This window comes from Condylura cristata, unplaced genomic scaffold (assembly GCF_000260355.1).
Source record: "Condylura cristata isolate star-nosed mole 26May11 unplaced genomic scaffold, ConCri1.0 scaffold00055, whole genome shotgun sequence".
NCBI lineage: Eukaryota > Metazoa > Chordata > Mammalia > Eulipotyphla > Talpidae > Condylura > Condylura cristata.
In genome coordinates, this window is record NW_004567156.1 from 658,907 (window position 1) to 672,577 (window position 13,671).

The 13,671-nt window shown below is 50.0% G+C and overlaps 1 pseudogene; it reads right to left on the bottom strand.

The window, feature by feature from the left end:
- Nucleotides 1-9,186: 9,186 nt before the first annotated feature.
- Nucleotides 9,187-11,408, bottom strand: LOC101636403 (annotated as a pseudogene).
- Between the last annotated feature and the right edge of the window lie 2,263 nt (nt 11,409-13,671).

A 13,671-nucleotide genomic window follows, 5' to 3' on the forward strand; every position in this document is an offset into this window, starting at 1 on the left:
CCAGCAGGGCACAGGCTCCCCCCTCCCAGCCTGTGGGACCCCCTCAGCTCTGCTCTAGAGAGAAACCCGTGACTGCAGAACACAGAGGAAGTTGCCACTCTGGGGAACAGAGGGGGTGTCAGGGTAGAACTCCCTGGCTTTGAGCCCAGTGGGTTTTGTAGAGACATCAAAGGGGATGAGCTTGATGTGAACTTTGGGGCTGGGTGGGGGAGAGGATTGTTTGGGGTGGAGGTGGCACTACACCCCAGCAGGTGCCTCTAGGGATCCAGCCCACTCCCTAGAGCTCAGCCCTACATGACTGTCTCCAGACATCCTCCTGGTCTCAGAGCTGCTGCTCTCTCAAGTCCTGCTCACACACAGCTCTTGGAACTTTTGCCACTAAAGTGTTGAACTGACATTATTATTTGGAATTTAAATTCATTTATACTCAGCTGTCTATGTTGCATGCCTGCCTCTCCTGTCACACACACACACAGAGACAAACACACACACACTCCCCCACTCCTTGGGAACCAGATCCTCACTCAGCACTGGGATTTATCTGACTTTCTGTCTGTAGTTCCACCTCAGAGCCCCCACCCCTGTAGTGTCTCCTCTCAGCGGGATCTGAGTAACCCCAGGAGACCCTGTACCTCCCACCTCTGACCCTGTGAGAATCCAGCCCCTCAACCTACATGACAGTGAGGAGGTGAATGTGGAGTCCTAGGTTAGTGATGGGTAAGGGAGACAAATTACATTTTCTCCTCATTTCCCCCTCATTATTTTATTATTTCGATTGAGGCAACATCAGTTTAAACACTGTGTTCGGAGGCACAGGGCCACACCTCTTCAGATGTTTATCACCCCAAAACACCATCTAAGGCCACCCACCGTCCTCCACCATACTTCATTAGATCCTTTTCCCTCTTTGTTTCCTGTTCTTACCCACCCCCATCCATAGGTCCAATTTAAGGTCATATTTCTAAAATCTGTTTTGTTTTAGTTTCACCTACTTATTTCAATTAAAATAGTCCCCTCCACATCTATCCATGTTTAGCAAAGTCAAAGTTATATCTTTTTCAGAGCTGAATAGTATTCCGTTGAGTATATACCTTGTGTTGGTTGCCACACATCTGGTGCTGGGCACTTAGGTGTCTCCCTCTTGGCCACATGGGAAGGAGGACCCAGAAGAAATGCTGGCCAATGCTAACAGCACAATATCTTAATGCACAGGAGTCGTTAGGAAAGAAAAGACAGGGAGAAGAAAAAATACAAATACCCAAGTAAGCCCACAGGGGGGAAATTCACCAGAAAAAGATCAGTCACCAGAAATCAACAATGACATAGAAGGACTGCTCAGCCTATCAGATGGAGAATTTAGAATAATCATGATTAACAAACATAAAAAAGATGAAAAGAAAAAAATTACATGAGACAAATAACCAGTGAACTGAAGAATGAAAATGAGACCTTAAAAAAGGAACACAGAAGATTAAAAGACTACTGGGAGAAACAAAGAACTCTAAGAAAAGCAACAAAAACCAAACAGATGAAATGGAAGAATGAATCAGTACCCTTGAATGTACAGAAAGAAAGAGAATCAAAACAGAAAAGGAATGAGAAGTAAAAAGGAAAAGGAATGAAGAAACACTGCGAGAGCTATCTGACAAAATGAGGAAAGGAAATACCAGTTATAGGTCTCCCAGAAGGTGAGGAGAAAGGCCAAGAAATCAACAAAATATTCAGAGATAGTTGAAGAGAACGTCCCAAGTATGAAGGAGATGAAAATAGACATGCAAGAAGCGAGAACACCAGACTACCATGATGAAAGGAGAAAGACAGCAAGACATAATAGTAAAGCTCCCAAGAATCCAAGACAAGAAAGAAGTAATGATATTGATAAGAAGGAAGAAACAAATAACTGAATAAGGAAAACCAATCAGGCTGACAGCCGACTTCTCAAAAAAAAAAAACAAAAAAAAACCCTTTTGTGCAAGAAGAGAGTGGAGAGACATATTCTACAAACTCCAAGACATCAAATGCCAACCAAGAACACTTTATCCTGTGAAGATCACCTTCCTCTATGAAGAAAAAATAAGGATTTTCTCAGACAAACAGAACTCCATCATATTGTCATGATTAAACCCCCACTGCAAAAAAATACAAGAACTTAAACAAAAGCCAACAGAGATGGATAAGAACAGATCAAAACAAGGAATAAAAGCACAAAAAGACAAGCAAAATGGCAAATATAGGTGCTAATGTATTAATATTAACTCTAAATGTAAACGGTTTAAACTCATCAATAAAAAGACAGAGTTGCAGGCTGGATTAAAAATCAGAACCCGGGGCCCTCGTTGGTGGCACAGTGGGGTTAAAGCACAGCACTCAGAAGCTAAAGCCACTTCAGCATGAGTTCGATCCCCGCCTGCCCCAGAGGTGACCACATGGCTCAGCAGACCACTCCTGACCTGCCAGCTGCTCCCCTCAGCAGTGTACTTCAATGATCTGCCTGTTCTGCTCCCCGTTCTGTCTCTAGTGGATCCTCTCACCGCCCCTGCACCTCTGGCTTGTACCCCAGTTCTGTATGCACAAATAAATAAATCTTTAAAAAAAAAATCAGAACCCACTCTGAGGAGGCAAGTAGCAGCAGAGTGAGGACGCTGAGTTGGTTACCTCCAGGCACACACAAGACAGAAAAGCCTCAAAATGGACCAGAGGCACACATATTACAAGCACCAGCCAGACTGAGGGCACTCTGGATTTGCTAGATCAAGGATAAGTGAGCGAGACTCAGCTTGGTGAGCTCCGATACAGGAGTGCTGAAGCAGCTAGTAAGCACTGTACTTCGTCCATCTGCCTGTGCTGCTCCCCACCCTGTCTCTGGTGAATCCTCTCACTGCCCCTGCACCTCTGGCCTGTACCCCAGTTCTGTATGAATAAATAAACAAGTCTTTAAAAAAATACACTTCAGCATGAGTTCTTTCCCTGCCCCGGAGGTGATCCCCATGGTTCAGCAGACCTCTCCTGTCTTGCCTACTGCTCCCCTCAGCAGTGTACTTTGTCAGTTGGCCTGTTCTGCTCCCCATTGTGTTTCTGGTGAATCCTCTCACCACTTCTAGGCTGTACCCCAGTTCTGTACCCCAGTTCTGTATGCATAAATAAGTAAATCTTTAAATATATATATAAAGGTATACGTGTGTGTGTGTATATATATATATATGTATATATATAAAGACACATATATGTGTATATATATATTTACAACACACACACACAAAAAAGGAAGGAACCAGGCCCTCCCTGGTGGTGCAGCGGGTTAAAGCACTGCACTGAGAAGCTAAAGCCACTTCCACATGAGTTCGATTCCCGCCTGCCCCAGAGGTGACCACATGGCGTGGCAGACCTCTCCTGACCCGCCCGCTGCTCCCTTCAGCAGTGTACTTCATCGATCTGCCTGTTCTGCTCCCCACTGTCTCTGGTGAATCCTCTCACCGCCCCTGAGCCTCTGGCCTGTACCCCAGTTCTGTATGTACAAATAAATAAATCTTAAGAAAAAAAAAAAAACACTAAAAAAAAAAAAAAAAAAGGAAGGAACCAGTTTTCCTGCCCTGCCCTAACAAGGGTGGAGCCACCAGGGGTGAGGAGTGAAAGGCGGCAGAAGCACTGAGAACGGAAAAGAAGACTGAAGAAGGCACTCGGAGCAGAGGGACATGGGAGGGGGAAACCGCGCTGCTTCTGGCTCTGATGAGCACCAGGGACCTGGGGGACAGGAAAGACATGTGAAAGAGACACAGACGTGGGAGAGAGAGCCCGGGTTGGGGGGGGCACTGACAACGCGGCCTTTATCTTGATGTGGATTTGATTTTGCTCTTTTCCTCCCCAACTGGCCTGGCCCCCTGCCCCTCCCCTGTGAGCCCACAGAGGTGCTGAGGCTGCGGCAGGCTTTTGGGCCTCAGCGGTCTGCTTTGGGCCAACCTGTCTGGCTGGACATTTACCCATGCGGGGATGGGAACTGGGTGCTGCATGTGTCAGCTATTTAACTCTGTTCTTTCTCTTCTCTGCAATATTGCACACTAATGTGTCATCATTCTTCCCCATTAAAGTCTCTCACACTAGAGTATGTTCTGTCTTTCTACAACTGATGACAGCACCCACTTAGCTTCACCAGGTCTGAGGCTCTGGGCACCCCTCTTCTGCCCGCTAACAAGAGCATCTCTACCCCACCCACCGCGTTCAGATCCCTTTCCTCCCACCCCCCTGCCATGGGTCACTCCACAGCTGAGGGGCTGCTTTGGGGCTTGATTGGCCTTTTCCTGACCGCACAGGGGGATTAAACACTCACCCACATCCCTGTTGGCATCTGTCTGTCTGCTTTAGGAAAGTGCCTATTTAGCTCCTGTTTTGATTGGGTGTTTGTTTTATTTTGGAGTTCTTTGCAGACCTTGGATATTAACCCCTTGTTGGATAGGGATGTGCAAATATTTTCTCCCACTCTGTACTGTCTTTTGATTTTAGTGATAGTTTTCTTCACTGTGTAGAAGCTTTTTGGTCTGACATGATTTCACTGGGTTTTGCTTTGTTTTGTTTGCTTCTTTTCCTTGGAGCACAGAAGACATGAGGGCAGTAAAAATACTCTTCCTGACATTACAATGGTAGACACAGGTCATTGTACATTGTCCAACACCCAAGAACAGACAGCCCCAGGGAGAACCCAAAGGGAGCCACCAATTCGGGGAGATGCCGACTGCAGTTTCATCACTCATGACAGATGCCGCTGGGTCAACCTGTGATTGGACGTGACCTGTCAGTGGTGTACAAGTTGAGGAATTTAGCACAACTTACTTTGAAAACATTATTTCTTGTGTGTGTGAGAACATTCAAGTAACACACAAGCACACACATAGATAAGACATTCCCCTGCACCCCAACAGCCCAGTCAGCCAATATCTGCCCAAATCCACTTCACTATTTATCATCTCTCTTCTCAAAAGAATGCACCCAAGCTTCTGTGGGACAATCATGTTTGTTTACAGTCAGGACAGCAGCTCAGGACACAGAGTGGGGGAAACGTTGCAAATCATGAATCTGATAAAGGACTGTATCTAAAATTTACAAAATAGCCCTAAAAACTCAGTATCGGAAAAAAATAACCAGTTTAAAAGAGACAAAAGCAGTGCAGTAAATCAATATATCTGTAAAAATGAGGACAGAAGACTGTTGGGGACCAGCCCCGATTTAAGGTTGTAGAGAGGCTGTCACAGGCAGAGTCTCAAGGTGGGAACGACGTCGGCGAGGTGATATTCTAAAAATTGGAGAGCGGGAGTGAGGAAGACACGGGAGTCAGAGTTGGGTGTAAATCTTTTTGCTCTGTCTTTAGCAGAGGTTTATTTTTATACATTAGGAGTAAGTAGTGAAATGATGTCAGCACAGGAACTGGGCTGAGAGATTACAATCAATTTTTTTTTTTAAAGATTTATTTATTTATTCATACAGAACTGGGGGACAGGCCAGAGTTGCGGAGGGTGAGAGGCTTCACCAGAGACAGAGTGGGGAGCAGAACAGGCAGATCATGGAAGTACACTGCTGAGGGGAGCAGCGGGCGGGCCAGGAGAGGTCTGCCACGCCATGTGGTCACCTCCGGGGCAGGCGGGAATCGAACTCATGCGGAAGCGGCTTTAGATTCTCAGTGCTGTGCTCTAACCCGCTGCGCCACCAGGGGAGCCACAATCAATTTTTTTTTTAAGAACGGTTTGGGGTTGTTTTGACCCTTGCTTGAGATTACAACATTCTAAAATCAATCAAGGTAAAAAACAGGTACATAAGTGTAAAAAATCTATAACTAATATTACTATAGTGGAGATCAACTAAGATAGAAGTCCCTTAAACCTTATCTACTATTTAATGGGTTTGTTTTTTTGCCTTAATCATCCTGGGAGACAGAAGAGGAAATTCCTTGTTAATCAAATCTCTGAATAGGAGACATAGATGGATTTTTTTATCTAAAGACTACATAGTAGAATCCTGAAAAACTAGCCAGAAGACTTTTGTGGATTCCTTTAAGGTGTATCAGGTGGAAAACTTGATTAGTTTAAAAAACAGGCAGCCTGGATGAAACATCTAAAGGCCAAACAATAGGAAGTTTGAGTAATTCTTCAAAAAACTGAATAGAAGGCTAGGTGAGATAATCGAATGATAAGATTTGGGTTATCCTCCATCCGGCAGTGAGAGAGACTTTGCAAAAACAGCCCTTTTGCTTTTATTTATAAGTAAGTAGTCAAGTCACTTGACTTCAAGGGAATTTTTTTACCCTGGTGCAGTGCTTGCTTGTCAGGGCAGGCAATCCAATTGTAAGCTGAAAGTTGCTCAGAATATTTTGATATTATAATTATACAAAAAAGGGAGGTCATAACACAAGCTAGCAGTGGAAAGTCCGATTTTTCAGAGCTTTTCCCGATCTACCCAGAATCTGTCAGACGATAGATGTTGCATAGCTTGTGTCAGAAGACTGTAACAGAAACTTCACCCAGAAGAGACACAGACAGCGAGTGAGAATGTGAGCAGGTGACTTTCATCAGAGATGACCAGGAACCCCCATCTGGGAACCCAGCACCTCCCAGAACATCTCTCCTCACCTGTCCTCTTGTGAAAACCAGGGAGGTTTGAGCTCTGCCAGCCAGAGAGGCCTTCAGGAGACCTGACAGGGCTGACCGAGGCTCCCAGACCGGCCTAGAGTACGACCGACGTGAGCACAAGCCAGCGCAGCACAAACAGAGACGCTGAGTGTGAGTGTCCGTGCCGCTGCCCAAGCTGCCCGCAGCCTGTGGAGTGTGAGGTGGGCAGTGGGTGGGCACCAGACTCTGCTGCTCGCAGCCTTTCTGGGAAGCTATCAGGGTCTTTATTTTATTTTTTCTTCCGGCCTCAGGGGCCCTACTTTGCCAACTCTTTCCTGAGCACTTTCCACAGCGGGTGGGGAATTTGGGGCGTGTTTTAATTGCCAACTATTGTAACTATCTTCACTCCCTATCGCACACCCATGCGTGGGGCACCTGGGTTGTTTCCGTATCTTGGGTATTATAAATAATGCTGCAATAAACAGGAGTGCGGTCACATTTCAAAGGAACTAGGGTAAATTCCTTGGAGTGGAATTTTTTTTACTTTGTAGTAAAGTTCTTTTCCATCAAAGGTCTTACGCACTAAAGTATGTTCTGTCCTAATACAGGAGGTGGCAGAACCCGTTTAGAGCAGGCAGACTTTGGGGTCCCAGGGTGTCCCTCTCTCTGCCTTGTACCAGAAAGGAGTCTGAGTGGTGTTGAAGCCGCATGATTTGAGGCAGAGACAGGGCGCCGTTGCAGAAAGAGTTATGAGACTGGGCAACAGCATAGAAGAGGAAAGGAACAAGGGAAGCTCTGAGATATATAGACATGGGGGTTCCTCAGAAACCAGCACTGGCATTGGGATAAAAGGGAGGCGCAGTCTTCTCCATGCCACACCTGAGCAGTTCTCAGTCAGTTGGGGAGCAAGAAGCAGGCGCTGGGGGTGCGGGGAAGGCGGGGGTAGGGGAGAGAGGGCTGGGGAGGAGGGGGCCGCAGCTGCTCACACCCTGCGCCCTGGCAGACACAGCTCTGCTCAGCGCCGCCGAGGGAGTCTCGGCAACTGGAGGCAACAGCGGGGACGGGTACTAGATACAGACATTAGACAGATGTGAAAACACACCTGGTTGCCAATTTTGTTATTATTGTTTTATTAACATTTTTAATTTTCTTACATCATCAATCATTTGTATACAATATTTGATTACTCCCCTCGATGCAGGCCCCATAAATTTCCCAACCCCCGTGAACCATCATCACAGTCCCTTGTGCTCTTCCCTCCCCCAACAGTATCCTTTAAATGTTATTTTTTAAATGCTTCAACACATAATAGGTTAGAAAGGGAAAATGATGTAAAACTCATTTTCCCAGAGGTTGTGAAAGGACAAGAGAGACGGTCCTGAGAGAAAGGATGGAAACTGCACACAGGGCAGGGGCTCCGCAGTCTCCTCTCCTGTCTCCCCACAGAGGATCCCCAGTTCCCTGTCTCCCCACAGAGGATCCCAGCCCCCAGGACGCCGCCCCCCAAGGACAACCCACCCAGTCCCGCTCAGACCCTCAGTCCTGGGCCTCAGCCAGAATCCAGAGCAGCGCGGCAGCGCCCCCGTGTGGCCACAGGGCTGAGCGCAGGAGCCCAGAGCTGCCCTTTCTCCTGCTCAGCCAGGCCTGCTCCTGGGCTCCCAACTGCAGGACAGGGGTCTGTACACAACGGGGCGCCCAAGACGTGTGTCCTCAAGTCCTTAATGACTGAATGGAGGGCAGAACCAGATCCCTAGGATCTGGCTGATACCCAGTTCGGGGCAGGTACCCAATATACCAATTCCCTCACTCTCTTGTGATGGAAACCTGGACCCCAAGTCCCTGTAAGTTGTTTCTGCTTCTGCTGCCAGGGATGAAAGCAGCTGCTCCTGGGCATAAACCCTAAATTCTCCATCCACAGGATGAGGGGAGAGGCTAGGAGAGCCCCCAGGGCCCTGGCAGGGGGTATGGGGAGGCTCCTGGGAGAGTGGGCAGAGGATGAAAATGGGAATGTCAGTGACTGGGGACCAAAAAAGTGGAAAGGGGAGAACCAGAGTGAGGGAACAGTCAGCAGGGGAACACTGTGAGGGAGGGTCTGTGTGGTGACCGGCTCTGGCTGGGCTGGCAGAGTCTGTGTCACCTGGTGGGTGCATAGGGGCGGCGCTGTAACTGACCAGGAAACCACGAGTTGGGGCCTTTCCTGTCTTCGCCGGGCTGGCATAGGAAACTCAGGTTCACACCATCACTGGTGAAGGGGAGAGATGCTAGGGGCAAGCATTAGGCAACCCCCCTTCCTGAACCAGAACACCCCCTCAGTTCCCCAGTGCTGGGGTGTCAGGGAGACTCAGGTAGTCTAGTGGAGGGGAGAGCAAGGCCTGTGTCACCCTGGGGGACCAACCCTGGGGCTCCAGGGTCCCCTCCCTGCAAGCAGGTCAGACTCAGCCCTGCGCACAGCTCAGGCTGCCAGAGACACTCTGCCTGAGCCTGCAGATGCCAATCTGTGGAGAGTGTGAACAACAAAAGCAAACAGCAAAATTAAGTGGAATCTAATATCCATAATAATTTTATTAAATCTGCTTTTTTTTTGAAGGATACTTTAGGGGCTAAGAGTCACATCAGGGCCCTCGGCACTGTAGCTGCCTGGGGGAGAACAACACAGACCTGGTCAGAGCCACTAGAGAGAAGACCACAGGGGGGACTGACGGGGTGACTCCCCCAGGGGTTCATCTACACTGCCCCTGATCCACACTCACCTGCAGCCTGAGTGTAACTTCCTCCTTGTCCCCCTGTGGGAAGAGACATCATGTGAGACCAGAGAGTCAGGTCAGAAGTCCTAAAGGAATCTTCTAATCCTTGATCATAGGGAAGTTTCCAGAACTCTGACTAAAGTCCCATATTAGGACTGAGAAAATGAAGAAAGGAGGTGAGTGGAGATTAGACCAGATCCTCTGGGTAACACAGGAGTATGGATGGTGCTTCCCACTAACCAAGTGGGGCAAGTTCTCCCTGGAACTTGAAAGCCCCCAGTGGACAGAATCCCTCACTCCCTCCCTACCTGAGTGCTTCTTTCTCCACATCACTCTGCACCCACCGCAGCCCCAGTGAGCACAGCTGCAAGGAGAACCAGGCCAGCAATGAGGCACACTGTGGGGATGGAGGACTGAGGAGGGGGCTCTAGGAGGGGAAGGGAGGGCCCCAGGCCTCATCCTGATCCTCTGAAGGGTCCAGAAGGGCCCTTGATCTCCCTGAGAACAGCCTCTGAGCCCACATCCCCCTCTCACCCCATCTCAGGTCTCAGGGCTCCAGCAGCCCTCATGCTGCACCTGGCATGTATATCTCTGCAGCACCCAGCTGCCCACTTCTGAAAGGTTCACCTCCAGGCCTGGTCTCCACCAGCTCCATGTCCTGGGTCAGGTTTTCCCCATCTCGCTGCCATGTCAGGGTGATGTCCACAGGGTAGAAGCCCAGGGCCCAGCACCTCAGGGTGACCTCATGGTCGGGGGGGGGGGGGTCATGTGTGTGTTTGGAGGATCTGAAGGGAAACAATCAGAAATATCACATTTTGGGTTATTATTCCATATCCTCCACAGACACTGAAGCAGCCACCCGTGATAATCCTTAGAATGAACAACACACTGGTTTGCAGGAGGAAGCACAAATCCCAGAGCCCAGCCCAGTCTGGGGAATCTGGGATCCTGGGGTGAGAGCCCAGGGTGGGAGGGTGCAGGTCTCTAAGGAGGACACAGACTCTGCTCCTGACCTGGGTGACACAGAAAGACAGGAATCGGGTTCACAAATGTTCTCTGACTATAAACAAGACCATAACAGAAAAACTGATGGTTCTCAAGATGGCGGCCAGGTTAAAGGATCCAGTGAAGATATTTCCCTCCATCAAAAGAGACCTGACTCCTTAACTGTCCAGAAAAGCAGTGTCTTCTGGCCAAGTCTCTCTCAGGTACCAAATATGACACCCAGGGGCCCCTCCCCTCGACCAGAGAGCAGGCGCTGTTCTGCCCATTATCCCACTTCCTGTGGCGTCCTGTGGGTGAGGGGAGTCGGAGGCCTTGAGGCCCCCCTTACCTGTGCGCTGCAGCACCTCCTTCCCCAGCTCCAGGAGTCTGCGGAGCCACCTCAGGCACCTGCCCTGCACACAGTTCCTGGCGCGCTCCGCCCTCCCCGACGCCTCCCACTGGCGCCTGGTGATCTGGGCCACCGGGTCCCCCGGGGTCCAGGAGCATAGGTCCGGGTTCAGGGCGATGTAATCGGCGCCATCATAGGCGAACTGCTCCTACCGGGGAGGAGGCTCAGGTCTGGCCCCACATCGCAGCCAGACATCCTCTGGAGGGTGTGAGACCCTGAACGCCCCTGTGTCAGCCCCAGGGTCACCCCACTGGACCCTGGCCTCCTGTCTGGAGTAACCCTAAACAGATAATGAAAGGGCAGGAAGGCAAGTCCTGCGGGTTCCCCCCAGGTGGAGAGGCCCGGTGGATCCACCAGCCTCGAGGTGTCCCTAGACCCTTACACTGGAGGCGAACTTGCCTGTTGGTGGACAGGGGTCCTGACCTGGCCCAGACCATGAAGCTCACAGTCGCTGCTCTGGTTGTAGCGGCTGCACAGGTTCTGCAGCAGCACCTTGAACCACTGCGCCTCCTTTCTTTGGGTCTGGGTCTCCTAGTCCAGATCCTCCCACCCCACCTGCTCTGCCCAGGACGCCCACGGCTCTGCGATCTGACCCTGAGAGTCGCTGTGGAACCGCAGGAACTGCGTATCATAGCCCACTGCAATGAAGCGGGGCTCCCCGAGGATGGACCAGGACATGACAGTGTGGAAATACCTCAGGGAGGGGGAGCCTGGGAGAGGAGAGGAGGCACCCCGATTGAAAAGGGGTGGTGGAACTGTAACAGGGTGGTCCCAAGGAAAAGGGGAAGTTCCAGGTTCCCTGCCCCACCCAGAAAGAGGGTGGAGCTGAGCAGAGAAAAAGGAGAGAAGAGAAGGAAGCTAGATGGTGAACAGAAGGAGACCTGAGGAAGCCACATGGAGCAGCAAGCATGTGATGAAGAAACGGTGCTTGTTCCCTGACCCTGGACCAGTTAAGGCAGATGTGGGTGACATACCTGTAGGGAGGTGACTATGGCAGTGTTTATATTGATTTTGATTTTACTCTTTTCTCCCAGACTTGTCTGGCCATCTCTGACCCTTTTCCATAGATCCCAGCCAGAAGGTGCTTTAGGCTTGTGGCAGCTTTCAGGCCTCGCTTTGGGCCAATCCCTTTTGGGTGGGCTTTTGCCCATGAGGGGATGGGTAGCTTCAGGTGTTTGATTTAGAAGTTATATTCTCTGTGTCCCGTATTGTATAGTTACTGTATTAAAGTCCCTTTTCATTAAAGTTTTATATGTTTTGTCTTGATGAGGAGGATGGCAAAACCCACTTAGAGTAGGCAGGTTTGGGGCTTCAGGAGTGTCCCTCTCTCCCTGTCTTGTAACAGATTTGGTGTCCTGTAACAGGACTAGAAGGGCTGAGATTCAGGGGAACAAAAGGATTGGGGGGTGGGGAGAGACAATGGGAGCCAGAGCAGGGTGGGCCCCAGGGGGGCAGGAGGAAGTTGTCTGAGGAGATCTGTCTTTCAGGGCTCCCCCACTCCCACCCCCCAACACACCACACATTAACTCCCCTCCCTCCTTCCTCCTGGAGCAACTGTTCCCCCCTGATGCTGCATTCACCTGCCCATGTCTCAGTCAGGGACAGGGCCCCTCGGAGAGCAGCAGAAGGAGGGGTGGGGATCCCCTTCCCCCCAACCTGGGTTCCTGCAGAATCTGAGTCCGGGCCAGATGCAGGGAGCCCTGGAAATCCTCCAGGCTGTTGCGAAATTTTGGCTCCTGTAAGAGGGAGGGAAATCCATGGAAAGGAAAGGGGAAGCTGAGGTCCCTGCCCAGTCATAAAGGAGGGTGGGCTCAGGCTGAGAGAGGAAGTGCTGGGGGACTCTGGGCAACCGCCCTTGCTTCTCAGCCTTGAACTGATAACAAGGGTTTGGGAAATGTGGAAGGAGACCCCGAAAGAGACAGAGGTGGTGAGCGACCCCCAGGGAGCTGACAGTGGCAGCCTTTATCTAGATGTTCATTATGCTCTTTCCCTCCCAGACTTGCCTGGCTCTTTCTGCCCCTCCCCTGTTCACCACCAAGAGGTCCCTTAGATGAATGACAGGCTTTGGGCCCTCAGGGCCCTGCTTTGGTCAACCTGGCTGGCTGGGCACTGACCCACTCGTGGAAAGGTAACTTGAGTAAAGTTCCTTTCCATTGAAGGTCCCAACACTAGAGTATAGTTTCTAAATCAAACACCTGAAGTTCCCCATCCCCTTGTGGGTAAAAGTTCACCCAAAAGGGGTTGGCCCAAAGCAAGGCCTGAAAGCTGCCACAAGGCTAAAGTACGTTCTAGCCGGGACCCATGGAAAAGGGTCAGAAATGGCCAGACAAGTCTGGGAGGAAAAGAGAAAAATCAAAATCAAGATAAACACTGCCATAGTCAATCTCCCCACGGCTCTCTCACCCACATCTCTTTCAACCAGTCCAGGGCCAAGAAACAAGCACAGGTTCTTCACATGTCTCTCTGCTCCATGTGGCCCCTTCAGGTCTCCTTCTGGCCTCCATCCTGCCTCCTTATTCTCCAGATTCTCTTCTCTGCTCAGCTCCACTCTCCTTCTGGGAGGGGCAAGGAACCTGGAACTTCCCCTTTTCCTGGGGACCACCCTGTTATAGGGCAGAGGGCTGGGTATCCCCAAGGATAACTTTCACCACCCCAGCACCCAACCAGGGGACCTGACACCCTGCCCTGCCCCCTCCTCTCCTGCACCCAAAGCTTTGTCACGCTGTGAACCCACATCCAGGGCCAGGGACCCTGTCTGTGATTCTCAAACATTTTCTTTCCCAGATCTCTGTACAGTCTAGAAATTAGTGAGGACCCTGAGTATAATTTTGTTTATGAATTTATAGCTGTCAAAATTTACCACACTAGGAATAAAGCTGTTTTTAATGATGTTTCTCTTTCATTGAGAATAGTATTAATAAACAATGCATTTAACAGAAAG